At 42.4% G+C, this 19729-nt stretch overlaps 1 protein-coding gene across 8 annotated transcripts in view; it reads right to left on the bottom strand.

The window, feature by feature from the left end:
* Positions 1–19729, bottom strand: part of ATXN1 (ataxin 1) — a 221985-nt gene that overhangs the window by 191993 nt on the left and 10263 nt on the right. For 2 of the 8 annotated variants that reach the window (XM_082328802.1, XM_082328800.1), the window contains exon 3: positions 58–156. The exons of the other annotated variants lie outside the window; for them this stretch is intronic. The gene's annotated coding sequence lies outside the window, so the exon portion shown is untranslated. The remainder of the gene's footprint in view (positions 1–57; positions 157–19729) is intronic. 8 annotated transcript variants of the gene reach the window in all.

The following is a 19729-nucleotide window of genomic DNA, read 5'->3' as shown; positions in this document are numbered from 1 at the left end:
TTCAACAAATAAAAATAGGTAAAATAAATTAACTGAAGAACAAAAGGCTTAACTTACTGAATAAGACACCACTTTAAGAGGTTTCCCCACCTTCCCTGCTGTAAAGCACTTCTGAAAAATTCAGCCACTGAGCTACTGCTTTTCTTGACCTTTTCGCTGAAAGAGAGCAGAGTAAAAACAGGAAAGAGCTAAAATGATATGCAATAAAGATGCTTCATGTTAGGAAAGTCTTTTGAGTCACTGTTGCAAATTCATTCTGTGTCAGAGTTGCCAATATAATGCTTGCTAAAGACTATCTATTAACAGTACCAGCAGTCAAAGCGAGCGCATTGTCTCTCAGCTGTTGCAGCAACACCGTACGCACCACACGATGCAGCTATGTAGCATTTGCATCTGTTGCTAGTTTTCCACACCCAAAAGCTCACTTCATGTCTTATGATTGATTTATAATGCTCTGAGCCCCAAGGAGATTTGCTCTTCTGATTGCCCTTTTCTTAACAATAACGCAAATAAACATGGAAATAAATCTATTGTCTGAGGAGCCCTTCCACTAATTTTGTGCTTTGATGGTTTGGTTGATTTAGTATAGCTAGGAATCAAGAGTAAAGTGGATTGCAGCTTAATATAGAGTGTGGTTAATCTTCCCTTTGCATAATGCTGGTACACTATGGCCCGAATACCAGAGATTTATTTGATGTGTACATGCTTTCAAGCATTAGTAAACAAGTTGCAGCCCATTATGAAAGAAGAGCAGATCCAAACAGTTGTGAAGCTCTTTGTGTACTAGATTGACACTGGCAGTGCAATATACTTATATTTGCCATGTGTACTAGCTTTATAATTTTGGAGACTATTTCACCAAGAAGTATCATTTTTTAAAATATGACTAAAAATATGGCTGAGATCACTTCCCATGTCCTGACGCACTATTGTCTGAAGCATGACAGGATGGGCAGAGAGAGGCAGTCTTCTTTTTCTCTTATTCTTTCTTTAATTGATTTTAGTCCTTGTGACATAGCCAAAAAGAAGAAAAGCATATACTAGAGACTCACAAATGTACAGACACATTAATTCCCATGGGGAAAAAAAAAAAAAAAAAAAGGCTTCTCGCACTTCTCATTTCTTATTCTTCCACTACTTTAAAGAATATGCTACGGAACATGCAGAAGTACTCTACCAAATATCACAGAATTTTTTACTTTACTAGACCTATCAAGTAAATTATTATCCTACCTTCTGTAACTAAAACATTTTTGTTGTTGTTCATATACTAATATAAAACAAATTGATCCTTTAGAAGCTGGTTGTAAGAGCAAAATAGTAACTTAAATAAAAATTATTTTTAATAATGAAGTTTGAAGCAATAGTACAGTGGAAGCGCTTAAGTGCACAAAAGTTACTTACATGCAGCAGCGCTCCCTGGGTAAGAAACCCAGTGTCAGTCTACAGTATTTTAACACACACAGGCAAAATGACCCAAGCTGTACTGCTAGGTATCAATAAGCCATTCTCACAATACGGCGCATTTTTTCCACCTAGTAGAAAAAACATGATCCCACGCTCAGGCATTAGCTTTAGAGGACAGTACTTACCTCCTTGCCCTCTCACAAACATACGTGACTTTCAGCAATTCTCCCAGTGTTTATACTACACTCACTGACCCCCCCACATAGGCTACAACTGGACATCATCAGTCACTTCTTGTCTCTGGCCTACATTTTACCCTGTTCGGTGCTGAACATTAACTTGAGATGATTCAGGAACAGTTGTCTCTTTTTTTCCCCCCATAATAAATGAAGAAGCCACGACAGAGGTAGAGAGAAAGTGGGGGCTGGAGAGGGAAAGACCTTTCAGACAGCAATTCAAAAATCTCATCTACAGAGGCGTAGAAAAACCTATGCTCCTGGAGTGAGCTCTTCAGATGAAGTCTCAAATCTTGGTGGCAACTATCAAATGGACGTAAAAGCATACGCCTGTGAAGGAGGGGCTGTGATAACAAACACATCAGTGACTGAGAGATGCCAGGATACCACAAAAAAGTAACACAGTAAGAAGAGAGGATGCCAGTGTCTCAGATAAGGAGTTATGGCCCTGTTTACTTAAACTGTTCTGCTGAGTTGTTCCCATTTCAGGCAGAAAATTTTGATTTAAGGAAGAGAGCTGCAGTTCTGTCTTCATGGTTTTTTTCCTTCAAAGCATGAAAGAACTTCCTTTTTCAAAACCAAATTAACAAAGTTTACGTCCAAACCCTCTCAGTCCCAAAAATCTCAAATCTGAACTCTATTAAAAGCAGCAGTTAGTGCAGCCAAATGCTCCAACAATAAATTTAATAGCCTGTAATATTTCTAATGCCCTACTGCCTGAAGTCTGTGATCCGGAAAACCAGCCAAGCACACCCACCCAAGAGCAATGACTCCTACAGGGAAGACTGTTATCTCCTTTGGCTACGGCCCTCTGCCCACGCTGGCATGACCAGACCAGGGGCTCTCCAGCTGCAGAGGGCAGGCACACAGACCACCTCTCCGGCAGGAGGGAGCCCGAAGCAAGGAGGCAAATTAAAAATGGAAGTTGTGCCAAGATATAAGTATGGAGCTACTCGTTCAAACTTAAGGTCCTGCAGTTTTATGGGTGTGTTTTATTATTTGATTTTATTAGATCCTCCTTCTAGCCTACTGCTTCCCTCATATCACTTAGGGTTCCTCCCATTCGTTCCTACTTCACATTCTTCAGGCTGGAAGATTTCTCAGATCACTTCCCCAGTTCAACTACTAATAAATTCAATGAAAAACTCCCTTGACGCCAGTGGGGACCAGAGCAGGCATTTGCCCCAAGCTCAGGTATGAGCATCCTGCACACCCAGCAGTAGTTCTCCCTGGTTGGCCTAAAGGATGCTTAGGAAAAGCATTTTGATGCAGATTTCACATTTGCTGGTCGTGACACTGGAAAATACAGTTCATGCTGTCTCCTGACAAAAAGCCACACCGCATGTTCTTCTATATAAGGCGTACATGTAGGAAAGTAAAAATATCTTTTCTAGTAAGTTATGCAAAGCAGAAGCAGCCTCCTGGTACTATTACAGCCGACTGGAAGCTAAAATGATACTAATTATACAGTTCACTTGAACTCCAGCAAGGCTCCGCGAGTCCTAGCCCTCCTAGCCCGAAGACCAGGGCCTGAGCGAACGGCCCGGCGGGCGCCTACCTGCCAGCGCGGGTGGGTGAGGCCCACCAAAGCCCGGGGGAACGCAGCTGGGAAGGGCGGGCAGCATTCCTGCCGGACCCGTGGGCGCAACCTGCTGCTCCTCCTCTGTCGCCCAGCGCCACGGCACCTACAGGCACGGGACGGGAGCAAGGCCGGCCCCATCCGAGGGAGAATTTACTCCCACACGCGGCACAACTCTGTGCTCCATCTCAGACTTTTCTAAGCATCAAACCTCCCGCTGAGGAGCATTTTCCACTCTCTCGCCAGCCTGACTGCTCAAGACTAAGCGAAGTTGCGGACGACTCCGCAGCTCGTTCCACGTTATCATGCCAGTGGGTTGCTGTGAATTCATGACGAAGCAAGAGAAGCGGCATGCTCGGATACAAACCAGGCTGAACTTTCAGGACTGGTTTCTCCTGTTTCAGGCCCATCTACTGGGGGTGCAGTGGAATTTTTAAAAAGCTGTCAGAGCGCAAAAAAGGAAAAAAAGGATTATTTGCATAATATCTAAATAATGAGATGAGGGCTTTTTCACTTCCACACTTCAGTACCTCAAAAATGGCCAGGGGAGTATTATCGTTTACTACAAGGTCTGACGAATGGATGGATTCCCACGAACGCTGACAGTAACAGTTTATTCCCTGTCATAATGAAAACAAGCAGAAAATATTTTACTCTGAAGGATGATTTTTCCAGCAAACTCTCAAGTTCTCTGAAAACAGCCACAACCACAACACTGCTCACAGAACGTTTGATAACTTTACATATGATGTTGTATGTCAAACATTAATTTTCAAATAAATTCACTAAACTACCCTACCAGGTTTTCAAAGTCACCCAGTTTAATTACTTTATTAGATCAATAAAGAATTTTGGATATCAAAAAACTGCACATATATTTGAAGAGAAAGACAGAGATATCAATTGACTGAAAACATACAGGAAAGAAGCAGGAGAAACGACGCGAAAATTAAAAAAATGTAATTAATAATCTAGAAAACAATTAGCACACCAAAAAGATAACTTCATGATCTCACTTCACCTGTGGAAAGGCTGAGCAGGTTTTCAATCTTTCTCCATTTCCAAGCTCCCTGAGGATTTCCCGGCAAACGCGAAGCCCTCCACAGAGCGAGCGGGCGCCGGCCGACAGCCGGCTTGCTTTCCTGAGGGACTGCTCTCCAGAGGCAGGCTCTCAGTCAGCTGGTTCACAGACCACAGTCACTGGTCACTATTGCCACCACAGAGTACAAACTAAAAACCACCGTTAGGTTGCAAACCAATTAACCAACGTAACCAACAACGCTTTGCAGTATGCAACCTCCAGTGAATGCTGCAAAGGTGTGTACTTTCCCTGCAGTTATGCACGCGCGGTGCAGCACTGTTGTATCCACGATACCATGTTGTATCCATTTACCCCAAAGGGGCAACATTCCTAAAGGATGGAAAAAATTGCTTTATAGACATTATGCAACATTCGGGGTGTATTTAAACAAACTCCAGGCTTAGCAACTAGTTGCCTTAATATTTTCTGGGTATCCTGAAACGTTACAGAAGGTGTGCAGGCTTCCCGGCAGCCCCTACATGCCTCATGCCCCTTTCTACCCCATGCCCCAGCTGCACCACCGGCGTTGGCCACCCACACATGCGCAATTGGGATAAACCTGACCCTGAACCAGCGAGGAGCGGCGGAAAAAACTCCCGTGAGGAGCAGCCGCTGCTCCGGTGCGGCGGGAGCGCCCAGCGCGGCGTGGTCCCACGAGCAGGGAGCACCTTGCCGCACACCCACGTGCCACCGCGTCAGAAAGGCAGGCAGGGCAGGGGAAGCGGCCAGCCTCCAGCGTGCACCACAGGCGCTCGGGGAGACGTGGGTGGTGGTGTTAGTCCGGGAGCCCCACGGCCAGGGGCAAGCCCAGGGCCCTCCCTGACCCCAGGGGCTTCGCGAGAGGCTCGGCAGGCCCCACCACCTCGTCTCCCCTACCTGGGAAAGACGGAGTACACGGAAAAGCCACGGATATTATTTGCGGGCTAATGGGCACACGCTGCAAACGCAGTGCAGCTCGCTCAAGGGTGGAGCAGGGGCAGGAAACACCCCTGCCCCACAGCCCCCTGGGGAGTCGAATGCCCAAAAAGTGGAGGACCTGCTTAAGGTGGGGGACGGATTCATCTCTAAAGCTAGTGGGATATCTACAGGAGTAAAATACAAGTAAAATGAATGCATTTCTATTTAGTGCTCTTTATCACACAAAAATCCCACGAGTACCATACAAAAAACTAATCGGCCTCACCAAAACTCAACAGCAAACGGCGAGCAGGGGCAGACAGGAAAAAATGAAAATCTGGTTGCCTGCCCCCAGGCAGTTCTCCATCCCTCAACAGCACACAGGCAGGCGAGGCCCCAGCATTCACAGTTTCAGGTGCAAGACCCCTAGCACTCCCATAACGCACCCCCCTGGTCTCCAAAGTGTCCACCTGGGAAGGACAGCCACCAGTCTGCAATCCCCGGGTCTGAACCCCTACTCCCAAGGGTTCAACGTGTGCAATAGGTAGCTCTGACCAGAGGCGTGAGCGACTTTTTTCTCCTTGGGCAACTCACGCCAGTTGAAATATCTTCAGATTAAACTCAATCAGGCTGTGGTTTTGCATGCACCTCTCCCTAGCTATCCCTTTTTCTAAAAGGCAGGGTAATAAACTGCGTTTGGGAAGGCAGGGCATTCGGCTAACAGGCTTCAGTACTTCACACTATTAATGAACAGGACAGCAATAATATTTAAAAAAAACAAAACAAAACAAAACTTTCTGGGTCACAGACTGTAAAGTTTTAAAATCACTAGCTGGGAAACCCACTCCTCAGCTGGTTAATGGTTCAGCTTTGCAAGCAAATATTTATTAATTACTTAGTACAGGGAAGGCGTGGACAGTTACATCTCAGGGTATTTCCAGAAATGCCAGGTATTTTAAAATGCAAATTCAAAAATTCTGCGAATTCTGCAGCATATGTCATTTGAATATCTAGTGTACATCCTGGCCACATACCATATTGCTAGCAAATACCACAGTGCAAACAGTTTTTCCAGGACTACATATATCCCCAGTGACACATTAGACTGTAGTTTTAAACAATAATACAAAGATAAAAGCATGTTGTATATGGCATGCTTTGGAGCAGTTACCATATGCTCTGTCAATAATCTATGGATTAATAGGGCCCTGATGTACAATAACATGTTGGCCACTCACAGCTCCATGGAAGATTATTCCATTCACCATGACAATTATCTGAGGATTAGGCGTATGTCACAATTTTTCATTCATATTTTTAACTTGGTCAGCTCTAAGATACTACAGCTGGGGTTTAGGTTTTTTTTTTTATTATTCTTATTCTTAAAAGGTCTGATCCTAACTCCATTAATTTGCACTAACATCAAGGGAGCAGGTTCAGGCTCTAAATCAGAAGATTGATTTTATCTTAACAATTTACTTCTGTGTCCCTAAGAGCAGCTATACTAGAACATTAAAAAAAAAAAAAAAAAAAGATTAATTTAACCTATTATCATACTGTTGACAGTAGATGTAGCTGATACTTTGGGAAAACAGTTGAAGAAATAGAGGAAGTATAGGATGTAGAAAAAGTAATTTGTTTCAGTATGATTAGTCCCTGTTTGGGCTGTTTCTGGGCACTTCAAAATCAAGATGCTTTTCTAAATCTTGGCGTTAGGAACAGGCAGTAAAATAGATCTATATAATCATCTGCAACAGCAACCCATCTTGTAACAGGCCAAAGTCTCCCGAGTATTTGATTTTCTTGGGTTTTATTTAGAACAAAGGTCTGGATAGTCAGGTGAGTAGCTGGCCACAAAATAAAATGTCTTTTACAACCTAACCTAAGGTGTGGGAGACTCACCTTCCATTCTTTGTAGCTCTCAAGGCTCCCCATACAATCATCAGCACTTGTGTCTGGGCAAAATGACTTCAAAATAATAACAAACTGGAACGCTTCCAGGACAACATTTTCCATCCACTCTGTACATGCTGTGAATCACCTTACAAACAGCACAGCCTTGGAGAGTAAGATCTCCATGTGTTACCGTCTTGTCCAGGTCTCCTTAGTGAAAATGAGATTGCCCCTAATGAATTCAACAACTCAGGCAGGCTAAAATGCCACTGGCATCACCTGGGGGTCAGAAGTCTGCCTGGTTTATATATGCACAGCGGCAGCAGGGGATTTGCATTTCTTAATAAAAGTGCTGTTGTTTCACCCTTTGGAAACGAATGCTGACGACTGCCAGGGATCTGGGATTCCCCAACATCCCCCTGCAAAAGGTACCTCAGAGGGGTTGTGTCTGTATAGGTTACCACCGCTGAGACACAAAGGCATTGCAACAGTTCCAGGGACCTGCCAGATTTCTCCTCCTACTTACAGTCGGTGGCACACGGCTAAAAGGGAGCTGCTTACACTTGACAAAGCAGAATGGTGCATCTTCAGCATAAGTATGTTGCAGCACCTACAACTATGAATATATAAACATTTTGGAAGGGAAACTGTGTTTTGGTTTTGGTTTTTTGTTTGGTTTTTAAATACTTACCTATCTTCTTAAATTGTCTCGTAAGCAGTTTGTGCAAAGAGAAGTATTATACAGTGCAAAAGTATGCTAAAATTGCATTTGCATTCTAAAGATAAAAGCTACCATTAATCACATCTGAAAATAAGAGTCTGAAAGTGCAAGATGTATTTTTGAAGGGAAAAAGAAGTCACAAGTACCAAAATGCTTTCAGAAAGGAGGCTGACAAACTTTTCCTTCCTGTCCCCAAAAAAGAAAACTCCTGTAACTAGTTTGCACATAGCTAAACAGCTAGAATCAAACTGGCGCAACCTACGCCAGCAAGACAAAGCCAAAAATGTGCTCTGTGTACTTCGTGATAATGAATTTTGGAAAGCAATGTACCTATCAGTGCTATTGCCCGCTAAGTGACTTACCAAATCATCTACATAACGTAATTGCCAAAAGCTATCAAGAGATTTATCAACAGTGGGGTACCATCCACAACAACACTGCACTACACAGAGCGACAGAACAGAAATATTCCTGTTCCTCACGTGGGCTTGGCTTTGGCTGGCCTGTTCTGTTTGCAAAGTACCGCATCAGCAGTGACTTTCACCAGTCTCCATCTTTATTTTTCCATCCTCCTTGGGGGAAGTTTGTTGCACTGTGAATGCAAAGAGGCAACGGTCCTCGGGCTCCATCATGTAGCTACGCTGCAACTTACTGTGTATTTCGATGTGAAGTGCTGTATTCTTCTGACCTCACCACACATTTTTGTAAGAACTATGCAAGCTATAATGAACTTACAGTAAGGGATTGTGCACACACTCATCTATCTGCACACAGACATGGGGAAAGCAAACTTGCTTGTTTAAAAAAAAAAAAAAAAAAAAAAAAAAAAGGGGGAAAGTCAGCCCTACTTTATTCTTAGAAAAGAAAGGTCTCTCCTTAATACAGTAAGCTGTAGCCAGATCTTGACGTTACAGAAGATAACTTACAATACATCTCAAGCAGGTCTGAGAACGGACAGCAAAAACTACATGTCCCTATGCATCTTTTCTTGAACCCACATACACTCATAGATTTGAACCAAGTGAATCACAAACACTTTGTAGCCCTGTGCTAGTAACCTTTTTGAGACAGTCTTCATCAAATAGCAAATGGGGGAGGAAGGGGGGAGACAAAAATGACAGAAAAACATCTCTCTGCTTCCAACTTTACCTGTGGATAAGGACATTACCAAAACTGGATATAAAATGTCCAATTCTGAAAGGCAATTTTGCCCCAGTTTTCATAAGGCATTTTTTCAACCTATCTGAAGGGCTTTAAAACTTTTCTGTCTTTATCTGATCAAAATGCTGTCCTTCCTCCTGCAGTCCTGGCATTCTTTGTGGTGAGACTGTTTCAGTATCAATATTAATATTTAAATGTCAAGTTTGTGACACTACATTTCCTGTGCTATTTAAAGCTTTCAGAACAATTATTATCCGTGAAATATTAAACAGTAAATTTTTGCTACCTGCTTACAATTTCAGCAGCCCTAGCTGTGACAGAACAGTACTTACACCAGTCACATGAAATTTTACAGAGATGTATTGTTCAGCTTTTCTAGCAGTACTCATACATTTCCCCAAATTGGCTTTTGTTGTTTTTAGAAAAGCTACACATTTATTCTTTTTCTGGAGCACAACTGAGCCCTGACTATCAATTGAATTTATAGTATTTAGTATTTCAGACTTTTGTTCCATATATACTCCCTAACTGATAGCAACTTTAACACATAGTGAACCACTGAGCTTTTTTCTTTTTTTTTTTTAGCATTTATGGAATAGTAATTTTTTCCTTTATCATTTCTACTGCTCTTAAAAAAAAGAATCTTTCATTTTTGCTTTTTTTTTCCTGTTTCAGTACTTAGTTGAGTCTCTTTCTTTTGTAATTATCTAGACTGTGGTTACATATCTTTGGCTAGAAGGGGTATTTTTATTATAACATGTAGGTGTCTTTAAAAGCAACATGCATTAGAGATGCACAGCTGAGAATGCACTGAACTGCCACTCCTTCCTACCAAGCTGCCAAAGTTTTGGAGAAGCTTTCATATAATAGTACAAACTGAAAACAATGAATGCCTATTCCCGTATACAGAAAGGTGCATGTTAATTAGATAGATACGTTTTCCTCCTTGTCAAAGAACAGCTTTATGAGGAATGCACAAAACCCACGTCGGGCCTTCCATTAACAGACAACGCTACAAGCTACAAATCAAAATGAAATATCCCAAATAACTCAAGGAAAGCTTTATTTTCAGTGTATGGCTTGATCATGCCATAAAGCACTTCAGTATCATTGTACAGGTCAGTTATTTCCACTGTTCTCCCCTCTGAAACTGGAGGCTGACTTCAGAACGTGCAGGCTTCTTTCCGTCTTAATTAACTACACTCCAAATTTGAGCCAAAGGGGTCTGATCCTAACTCTCCGAAAGTCAACAGGAGGAACGCCAGTGGGAACAGGGCCTAAAACAACATGCCTACAGTAGTCAACAACTCTGAGTTATATAAATACTTGCTAATATCTCTATACTGACTGGTCATCAACATTTCCACTATAATCCTTGTACTTGGGGATGTCTGTATGTTGGATGCTATCCATACTTCTCTCCAGCCAGCTGAAAGGAATTGTTTTTGAGGGATATAAGGCACTCCCTCTCCTCCGGAGACCTGCAGACAACTAGCAGAACCCTCATTCTTCACACAAATCAACAGGATCCTACCGTCCTTGGCTGAAATCCGGTTTACCTGCTTTGCTACAATATGCTTTTGCAGGGTCATAAAAGGAAGCTTTGGTTTTGTTTCAGGAAATCAAGGGCTACCAGCTTTTTCACGTAGTATGTCATGATGTGAAATAATCAGGGCTAGAAATGCAACAGTGAGCTTTAAACAACAGCTTATGAATAATGTGCCCTGCAGTTCTTCATCATTCTGTTTACACTGCATTGAGAGTTATAAATGAAGTAATAAACAGTAAAATCCAGTCTGCCAAATAAGGAGCCTGTCACAAATACTTTTTAAAAAATAGCAGGGGTAATACTAACATCACAACCAGTATTCTTCCCACTCCAATCAGTGAAACCATCCTTGAATTTGATCTCCTATTGCACCCAGAAGGACGGCTATGTTTGTCTACAGAGCCACCGCACTATTACAGCTGAACTCATTATTTTAAAGTGTTTGAAGTACCTTGAGCATGACAGAAGACACAGAAAAAACAAATTCCATTGGACAATATGCAATTCATACTAATGTTAATTAATTCACATTCAGAACATAAGCTGAAGCTGTTCCAAAAAACCCATTACGGTATATTCTGAGAACAAGTACTAGCAGCAAAACACAAAACTTGGCTTAGTTTAACCAACCTACCAACACAACTTTATACATCTTTCTAAAATGAGCCCAAGTCTTCCTTCTCCTTCCAGCTCCTGGAGGGATGGATGCTAGTATTAGGCCCACCAAACTACATTGGTCAAGAATCAGCTCTAGAAGTAATTCTCCTTCTTTCTGCAGAAATCAGTTGTTAAGGGGACCAATATTAACAGCTTTTAGGGGCGATGTGCGTATAACGCGAGTGGAACTGCTTCATGGTCAGTTGACAGGTCGAGCTGAAGGAACAGGCATACATGCTGCCCTGAGCTTTTACAGTAAAATACGATTGTTCCTTCTCTTGCCCTTTCAGGACTCCTCCGCATCTACTCATTCATCTTCAGGCCTCCCTGGACACCTGGAAGCCGAACCACGCGATGGACAGGCATTTGCAAAATGGTCCTACTACTGCCCCCCCCCCAATTTCCAACCACTCACCCACATCAGATACAACCCTGCTGAGGAGAACTTGCTCTGAGACCCCAGAGAACTCTGCTCTGCAGAAGCTGGGCCGGGAACAGCGTGACGGACACCGGTAGCACGGTGCTAGCTAGGTGAGGTGAACCCTATGTCGGGGCTCATAGCAGGCTCTTTCTCCAAGGCTGAAGCTTCTCAGCGTTTTGGCGGAGGTACAAACACAGAGTTTATACACTTATGTTGACAGGTGAACAGCTTTGCTCTCAGTAGTAACCACAATTTCTTTTGAAGTCCTGAAGTTAAGAGATGACCCCAGTCAGTATTCACACATCACAGACCACAGCCTTTCCCAAATGCAAGAAGAAAAAAACAACAACAAAAAGCCCAGCTACCAGAGTAAACCCCACTTACACACGCCACTAAAGCTCTTATTTTCCATGCCCATCCAAGAACACAAATTGTCCAAAGACTGAATACCAGCTCTCCACAAAGGACCTCTGAGCCCATCGGAGTGTCTCAGCTCCCTGCCAGCCTGCCAGCTCCCAACAACCGGGGACTTGCACATAACAAAACTGCCCTAAACCCACTACAGCAACACACTTAGCATCCAGATGGTGGCTTCTTTTCATTGCATACCTACTTGTTCAGGTCTCAGTAAAACACACGCACGAAAACTCTACTAGTATGAAGGGAAATCAGTGGCTACAACTGCAAAGCGCCGTGTTGCTAGTCAGAGACGAAGAGCACACAATCGAATGCTGAACGACTGCCAGCAAGGAGGAGTCCCAGTTTAAGGCCTCAAAACCACTTGGAAAGCCGTCGCCTGGCTGATTACGTCCCTCCTGAAAGGGCAAGGCTTCAGAGTAGTGCGCACAGCAGATTAGACGCATGGCTCCCATGCACAGCCAGCAGAAGCTGCAGATCTGAACCGCCACCCGTGCACCCTGGTGCGTACTCGCACTGTAACGTGCCTCTGAGCTCCGCTATTACAAAAATAATAGCAATACCAGTGAAACCGTAGTCCACGGGCAGTGACAACAATACATGCTAAACTCCGTCTGAAATGAACTGGCCCATAAGAAATTTTACAAACCAAGTGAAGGATGTGGTAAAACCCCTATCAAAAAAAATAGTAAGGGCAGCGTCTCTTTGAAAAAAAGGGACAATTTGGCATTTGCAGTGTGTACAAGATGTCTTCATACACTTTCCTGATTCCTTGCCAGTAACTATTCAAAAAAGACCACTTAACAAGCAAACAGGTCTTCAGCACAACAAATAATAAAAAAGAGAGCAAAGCTTGTGCTATTTAAATATCATGAAACATTCTGCTAATCATGCACAGATGGAAGTACAGACGCTTCTGCCAGACGCCTTGTTCAGAAACTTTGCTCTATTTTTAATTATTTGATGCACAGAGGACCTGTTTGCTGATTAAAAGGGCACTGCCTTTAAAAGGACTCCATCAATATGGAGTCTAGTCTTGTTTTTAATGGAGGATTTTAAAAGTAGTAACTCATACCTCTGAGCTCCCTGCACCAATTTTTATAATCTTAGAAGCATGTGGTTGGTTTTTTTCAGATGCTTCTCTCACCTTAGGAAACTGTCTACATACAGGAAAAGTGAAACTAACTATACTCAAGCTATTGTTAAATACACTAAGTAAATCCATTTGGAAAATGCGTATTTTCCTCTAATATCCTTTAATTTGTATCTTTTTTGGTGTTATAACCTATAACAAGAAGAGGTATGAATTTTCAGATAAAAGCATTATTTTTGACAGTTTTCCTTTCAGTCAAAAGCCTAGTTTTCTGAGAAAACATAGCATCTCCAAAGTTATCAACCAAAATACTTACTGTTTTTTTTTTTTAATCAACTATAACCACCTTATCATTCCAATAGTCAGTTCTTGGCAAAAACACAGGGATACACAAAAAAAACCCTCACATTTTTTCACTTCATACCTTCCCTGAACTTCCCTCATTCAGTGATACAGTGCTTCATTCCTGCACTTCTCCATAGCAGTCCAGGAATTTTTCCCTCACTGAAGAGCCTCACTCAAAATGCATACCATGTTCAATTTCTTTTCTTTTTCTGAATGAAATGCTTTTCAAACATTCTTTTTTGCTTTAGCTTACGTTTTATCTTGAAAGTTTTGCAACCTGCTACTACAGAACTTTGCCACTGGAGCAGAGTCAGGGTATGAAAATGACTGGAAACACAAGGAAAACTGCCCAAGCTGTTACTTTTGTCTCACCAGTATGACGTGTGAAAATTTTATTACATTTTTAAAGCTTACTGATGTTAAAAACTTGAAGTGCTGCTATTAAAACAGTAAAGGAATTCTTTGGTTAGCAGACCATGCAATATGATAATGAAGTAACAGTGACCCCATTATCTTATGAACGAATGACCCAAAGGGGGTGGCTCCCGGCTCATGCTCAGGTAACAGAGAAAATAACTACTTTTTTTTTTTTTTTTAACACTGCCAGCATGTAATATTATACAAACAAATATATGCAACTGATTTGTTAGAGACCAGCTGACAAGCCTGAAAAGCAAGATGCCTGCTGAAGAGACACTGCAGCTGGGAGCCAGGGAAGACTGGCAGGGGCAGGCGGAATTGAAAATCCAATGTTCGGCCAGGGAAATGGGCACCCACAGTGAAGCTGCAGAGAAGAAATAAAGTTTTTTTTTTTTACCATGAGGAGAAGGGGAAGGCTGTGTGGAGTGAAAGGCTTGTCCAGGCAGATCATCAGGGTTGCAAAGCTCAGAATCCAGCTATGACTAATGAGGAAGGAAGAGAGGTAGATGAAACAACATTCAAATCTGCAGTTCTGCAGAAAATTACTGAAGTATTGAAACCCTCTGAGCAGAAGTGGATTTTAGACACATAGAAACACACACAAAAATCAGGCCGAAGAAAGGGCCAACACAAAATCAAAGTATCGTGCAGGTAATGAACCTGGTGAGGGAGCCGTACAAGTAGGTCAGATACGCAGCAGCGAGAACTGCTGAGCATGGGAGAACCTCGGTAGAGAAGGGGGTGAGGAGAAAAATTAATTGGCCAGCAACAAAGGAATAAAGTCTGGAAAAGGTTAAAATAGGACAGAAGGATGAAAGGGCAAAATACTGCTTGGGGTCTATAAAGAAAGATTAGTCTAATTCACCAACACATCCACCTGAAGCACAGAAAGGAAGGAAGACCAATGACACCTGACTGAGGAACAGTTTTCATTCCCTCATTGCTTGGAGGAAAAGCCAAGCTAGAACTCAACTGCCGCAGCACCAACCAAGCCGTGCCTGAACAGCAACGCTGACCTGCCGGCAACAGCTCCGAGCCCAGAGGGCCCCGACAACCCCCCGAGACCCCAGGCCAGATCCCATCCTCTGTCACACCAGGCTTGCACCCAAGACGTTCCATTTAAACCATCCACACAAGTAACGGAGGTGGGAACCTGACCCCTAATTCCACCGACGCCTTTGGCTGAGCACCTCAGTGCGACGCACAACACGCAGGGTTTACGTTAAACAAGACAAGGAGCGCGAAAACCCGGTTGCTGCAGCACAGGCTGCACAGCGCTACTGGTTTCACAGAGACACTCTGGCTGAGCTGTATAAACAGCACGAAACACTGCAGCCAGCCAGCTGACAGCTCAGATGAACGCACTTCATAGCAGAGCTGCACACATAGCAGAAGTGTGTCTTAGTTTGCATTTCTTCCATTCCATGCAGCCAACGTGACATTCAACAAGTTTGACTCCTTAGGTAACAGGGGCGTACTTGACTGCTGCTGTTTAATGTATTTCAGATGCTTACTATAAGCTTTCTACCCACCTCAATTTTCCTGAGGGCCCTTTCTGGCTGTACTCTAACAGATAACAACATCTGGACAGTAGTGTCACGTAACGAATTTCGTACTTCCACTCAGGAATTACTTTAATCACTCAGTCACCACAGACTGTATTCCCCCTGAATCTGCTGGTGAGCTGCAATCAAAATAAACTGGCGGTGACCAACAAGCGGTAGGACGTACTCGTGCCGGTTTGTATCATTCTCACAGCTGAAGACCAGGCACCAGGATTGAGTTATTCTGTCAGCTTGTGCAAATATGGAACAAAACACAGATTTTTACTCCTTCTTCGGTCCTTTGGTATTGTAGTATCACATACATTCTCAGTCACTATATAACGTACTTGTGCGCTATCCAGATAAACACACAGTGCAATTTTAAACCATAGATTATTGGTCCGTAAGATCCACCATCATCCTTTTTCCCTGTAAAACAGAACACAGACTTCAAAACACGCGTCACAGAGATGGCACTGCTGTGTTACGTATCTCCCCGCAATTTAATTAATCAACTGTCAAGTTCACAAAGGAAATCACAAGTGATTTCCAAGACACTGTCATCAACAACAAAAATATCAGGCCATATCACAGCAGAGATCCCAAGAAAATTTAGCAAGACTGGTGAGCAGGAAACCCAAAACTCATCCCTGATAGAAAGAGGAGACAGACAAGACCTAAGCGAAGAGGTGAAGCGGCTTCTCAGTTCTGCAAACTAGGAGATGCAAAGTGTTTGCCTAGATGCACGAGTTCGTCTTTGGCTATTCCATCAGCAAGCGTTGCTCATAGGGGAGTCATGCTAAAGGGAGAGAGAATCCAGAGGAAAGAAATACAAAATCTAGGATGTATTTGTTCTCTCATTGGTAATAGGGGGGAAGGTGCCATTTCATTTGGCTGTCAGGGAGACAACAGTAGTTGTCAACAGAGAAACCTCCACCGTATGTAAATGAGTTGGGGTTTGTTTGTTTGTTTTAAACCAGATGCTCAAATCTTAAGACATTATTATGCAATTAAAATCTTGTGTTAACTGAAAGATCACATTCATGATATTCATATGGTAGTGTTTTACTTGCATAAATATTGATAGAAATACCAGTATCGGTGTGTCTGGGCCAAACATTTTACTCAAAAGTTCAATCTTAATGACAAGCAACATTGCCTCCCCTTGCTGAGGGAAGAAAATACCCTGGGCCAAATCTGTAGTCCTTAGGCAAAATCTTTTCTGAAATCATAGGCTATGCTGCCTGAGTAGAGCCTCAGTCTTCGGGGAAATGCTGCTAAGCCTGAAGATGAAGGTGAACAGAGGGTGGTTTGGGCAACTCCCAGGTGCACAGACCACCTCTGAGCAGGCGGTTGAAGATCAGCCCAAATCACCACCTAGTAACTCTTTGTCCACCTCTGTAAAATGAGTATGACACTGCGGCTCGGGATGCAGGTCCCTCCACAAGAGCTGTAATGGTTTGTAGGAAGGATCTGTCAAGGGACAACTCCCGGGTGTGTAAGCTAACCTTTCAGATCACAGGCGGGGCATTCTGCTCACCATCGTATTTCTTTTCGGATTCTTATGAAGGATTTCTGTTTTCAGCAATGCCTATACAGCACTACCTGAGATAACTTGAATCATTAAAAAAATTAAATAGGATTAAAAAAAATTAAGAAAATGAAAAAATGGTTCAGTGACCTTCTGTTGGGTTTTAATTTCTTATTTTATTATGCTCCCTACTTACTGCATTTTATAAAATGCAAAATTTTATCTGTTTTACCCTCTTGTATCTTTGCTTTTAAAACATGGCACATTTTGTAGGAAAAAAAAAAAAATCCAAAAAGCAAAATGGAACTTATTTTTGTCTTTAAAAAAAATTTAAAAGAATCATCCAAGCTACAGCAAACACACAGACAGATAGAAAGTAATTGTGTTTGTATTTGAATTCTGTACTTCAAGCCACCTTTGATCAACTTGATTAATATTCCTTTCAAAAGATTTTATAGCTGGTGTACTTCATGAACACAATTAAAGTAGATTAATCTGTACTGAATTCTATGTTTCATAAAATTACTGTTCCTCTGATTAATTTTACAAAAAACACATGTAACTATGTACAAATGCATTTTTCTCATTGATAAAACAAGCCTGTGACACAGCTTCCAGTACTGGCCAAGAGATATCATTGTGAATATCTAATAAATCAGCAAGCCTGATGATGCAATGTCATGTGAGCTAATACAGAAAATATGACACTTCTCATTCAAGTAAAAGAATAAATAGCCCAATTCTCAGCTTATAGCAGCGGCTCAGCTAAAATGCAATCCTTCAGGTATCAGCATCTGTGGGATAATGCCACCAGCTAGTCAAAGTGACTGTAGCTGATCCACAAACCTTCCTCTGCTGAAGCCAATAATAAAATTTTCATCAAATTCAATAGCATGGCTTCACACAGTTGAATTTCAGAGACACGGGGTCTGAACAGGACCCATCTGACCCCTGATCTGCAAGAGAGACTCGCTTTGACCTCAGCAGCACTGCCATGAGCAGGCTGATGTCACTTCACCCCATAAATCCCCTCGCCTGGCGCGGCAGCTAAGCAGCGCTGAACTCAGGTACCCTCTAGGAACACCGCGATGTTGTAATTAGCAGTGAGACTTGTAACACAGTCCCCAGCCAGAAACAAGGGTTGCTGTGGCCACCAGAGTAGAAGAATGTGAAAAGGGACCGGGAAGGAATAAAAAAGACAGGTAACAGTAGAGAAAACACAGTAGTAATTTATTTAAGTATCTCATATTAAAACAACACAACAATCACCAGTATCAGCTGAACTGTCAAACAGATATTACGAGAAACAGTGGAGTTTTTTAAAGAATAAAATTTCCTTTAAATTGATTATTTCAGTGGAGAGGAGAAACGATACACAGAATATACCTCTGACACAAGCTTCTGCTTCTTAATGTCTAAATTATGTTAGGTTTTGTTTTGTTTTTTTTGGAGAAATGATCTATTTAACATCCTGTTTGCAGTGCAGCAGTAATCTAAACCCCTCTTTTATTTTTTGGCAAATGCTGCACATCACTCACGTTAAGCTTACCTTTAACTGTGAACTGTTAACATGTTTTAGTGTGGTTTCAGTGTTCCTGTGGCAAGGCTAAACAGCATTTAGAAAACAGTGATGTCCCCAGGCCCGCGCTGTAGCTTCTGAAGCACAGATTAAGCATGGTATTCTGCTCAACAAGCTCATCACTGTTAAGTAACTCATCAGAAAATAAAGAGGGAATTATCAAATGGGAATTGCCAAGTAATTAGTTCTCTGAAGCAGATGACATACAACTGTTAAAGGGAGGGGCTTCCCTGTTAGTCATATGTCAGAGTAGAGCCTACTAATCTGTAAATAAAAATGCATTACATATCATTAGTGCTATGGGTTTTTAATCACTAGTGGTACATGGAGAATAAACTCACAACTTCTTCTAGTGCAATAATCCACTAGGATTTTTTTTTTCTCTTGCATACAGTGAATTTTCAAACCATTCTGGATCTACTTGCTGTCAGACTATCTGGGGACAGCTACGAACACGGCACACTACCAGGGAGGCGATGTGCTCAGGAGCTAAGGAAGAGGAGAAACGCTTTTACTATCATATTAATTTGAAAAATCCCTCTCTACTCAGCTACTACACATGGCACTGAAAAAGAACCGCACCAATGAGAAAACATTCACCAGCACAAAAATTCCGAGCACAGTAAAGGAGGATTAAGCCTGCTTTTTCTAATTATTCTTCTCCGTTAAAGGCTAACATTCTTCTAAGCAGTTGGCCTCACAGAAATGTTAAATTTACAAAACTACAAGGGCCTTCACGCGTGGGTACCTGACAAACAAAAATGTGGTAACAGTCACAACCACACTCCAATACAAGTGAGAAACACTTCAACATTTGTACTTTTTATAGAGCGAAGAACAACTCAATAAATCCTTAAGTCTGGTTTTCAGCTAGTCCCAAAATGAGTTGATCACTGCTAAGTAACTGATCAGAAAATAAAGAACAAATTATCAAACGTGGGGGTTGCCTCCATCGCAGTATCTCGCCATGAGAAACCCTTCAGCTAACACACTCAAATCCAGATGCTGCCACCTGGGCTAACTTTCAACCAAAAAGCATACCCCTGGTATCAAGGCACGGCAAAACCCACTGGCACGTCCCGGCTGAACACACACAGCCGAGGGAGAGGCCAGGAGGAGGGCATGCACAGATGCCGAGGCTTATAGACAAGCGCACATCACATCCAGTCATCTCACCGCTTCCAGCCCTTGGCATGTA

Source organism: Platalea leucorodia (assembly GCF_965183815.1).
Source record: "Platalea leucorodia genome assembly, chromosome: 1".
NCBI lineage: Eukaryota > Metazoa > Chordata > Aves > Pelecaniformes > Threskiornithidae > Platalea > Platalea leucorodia.
This window is presented reverse-complemented; position numbering and strand designations above follow the sequence as displayed.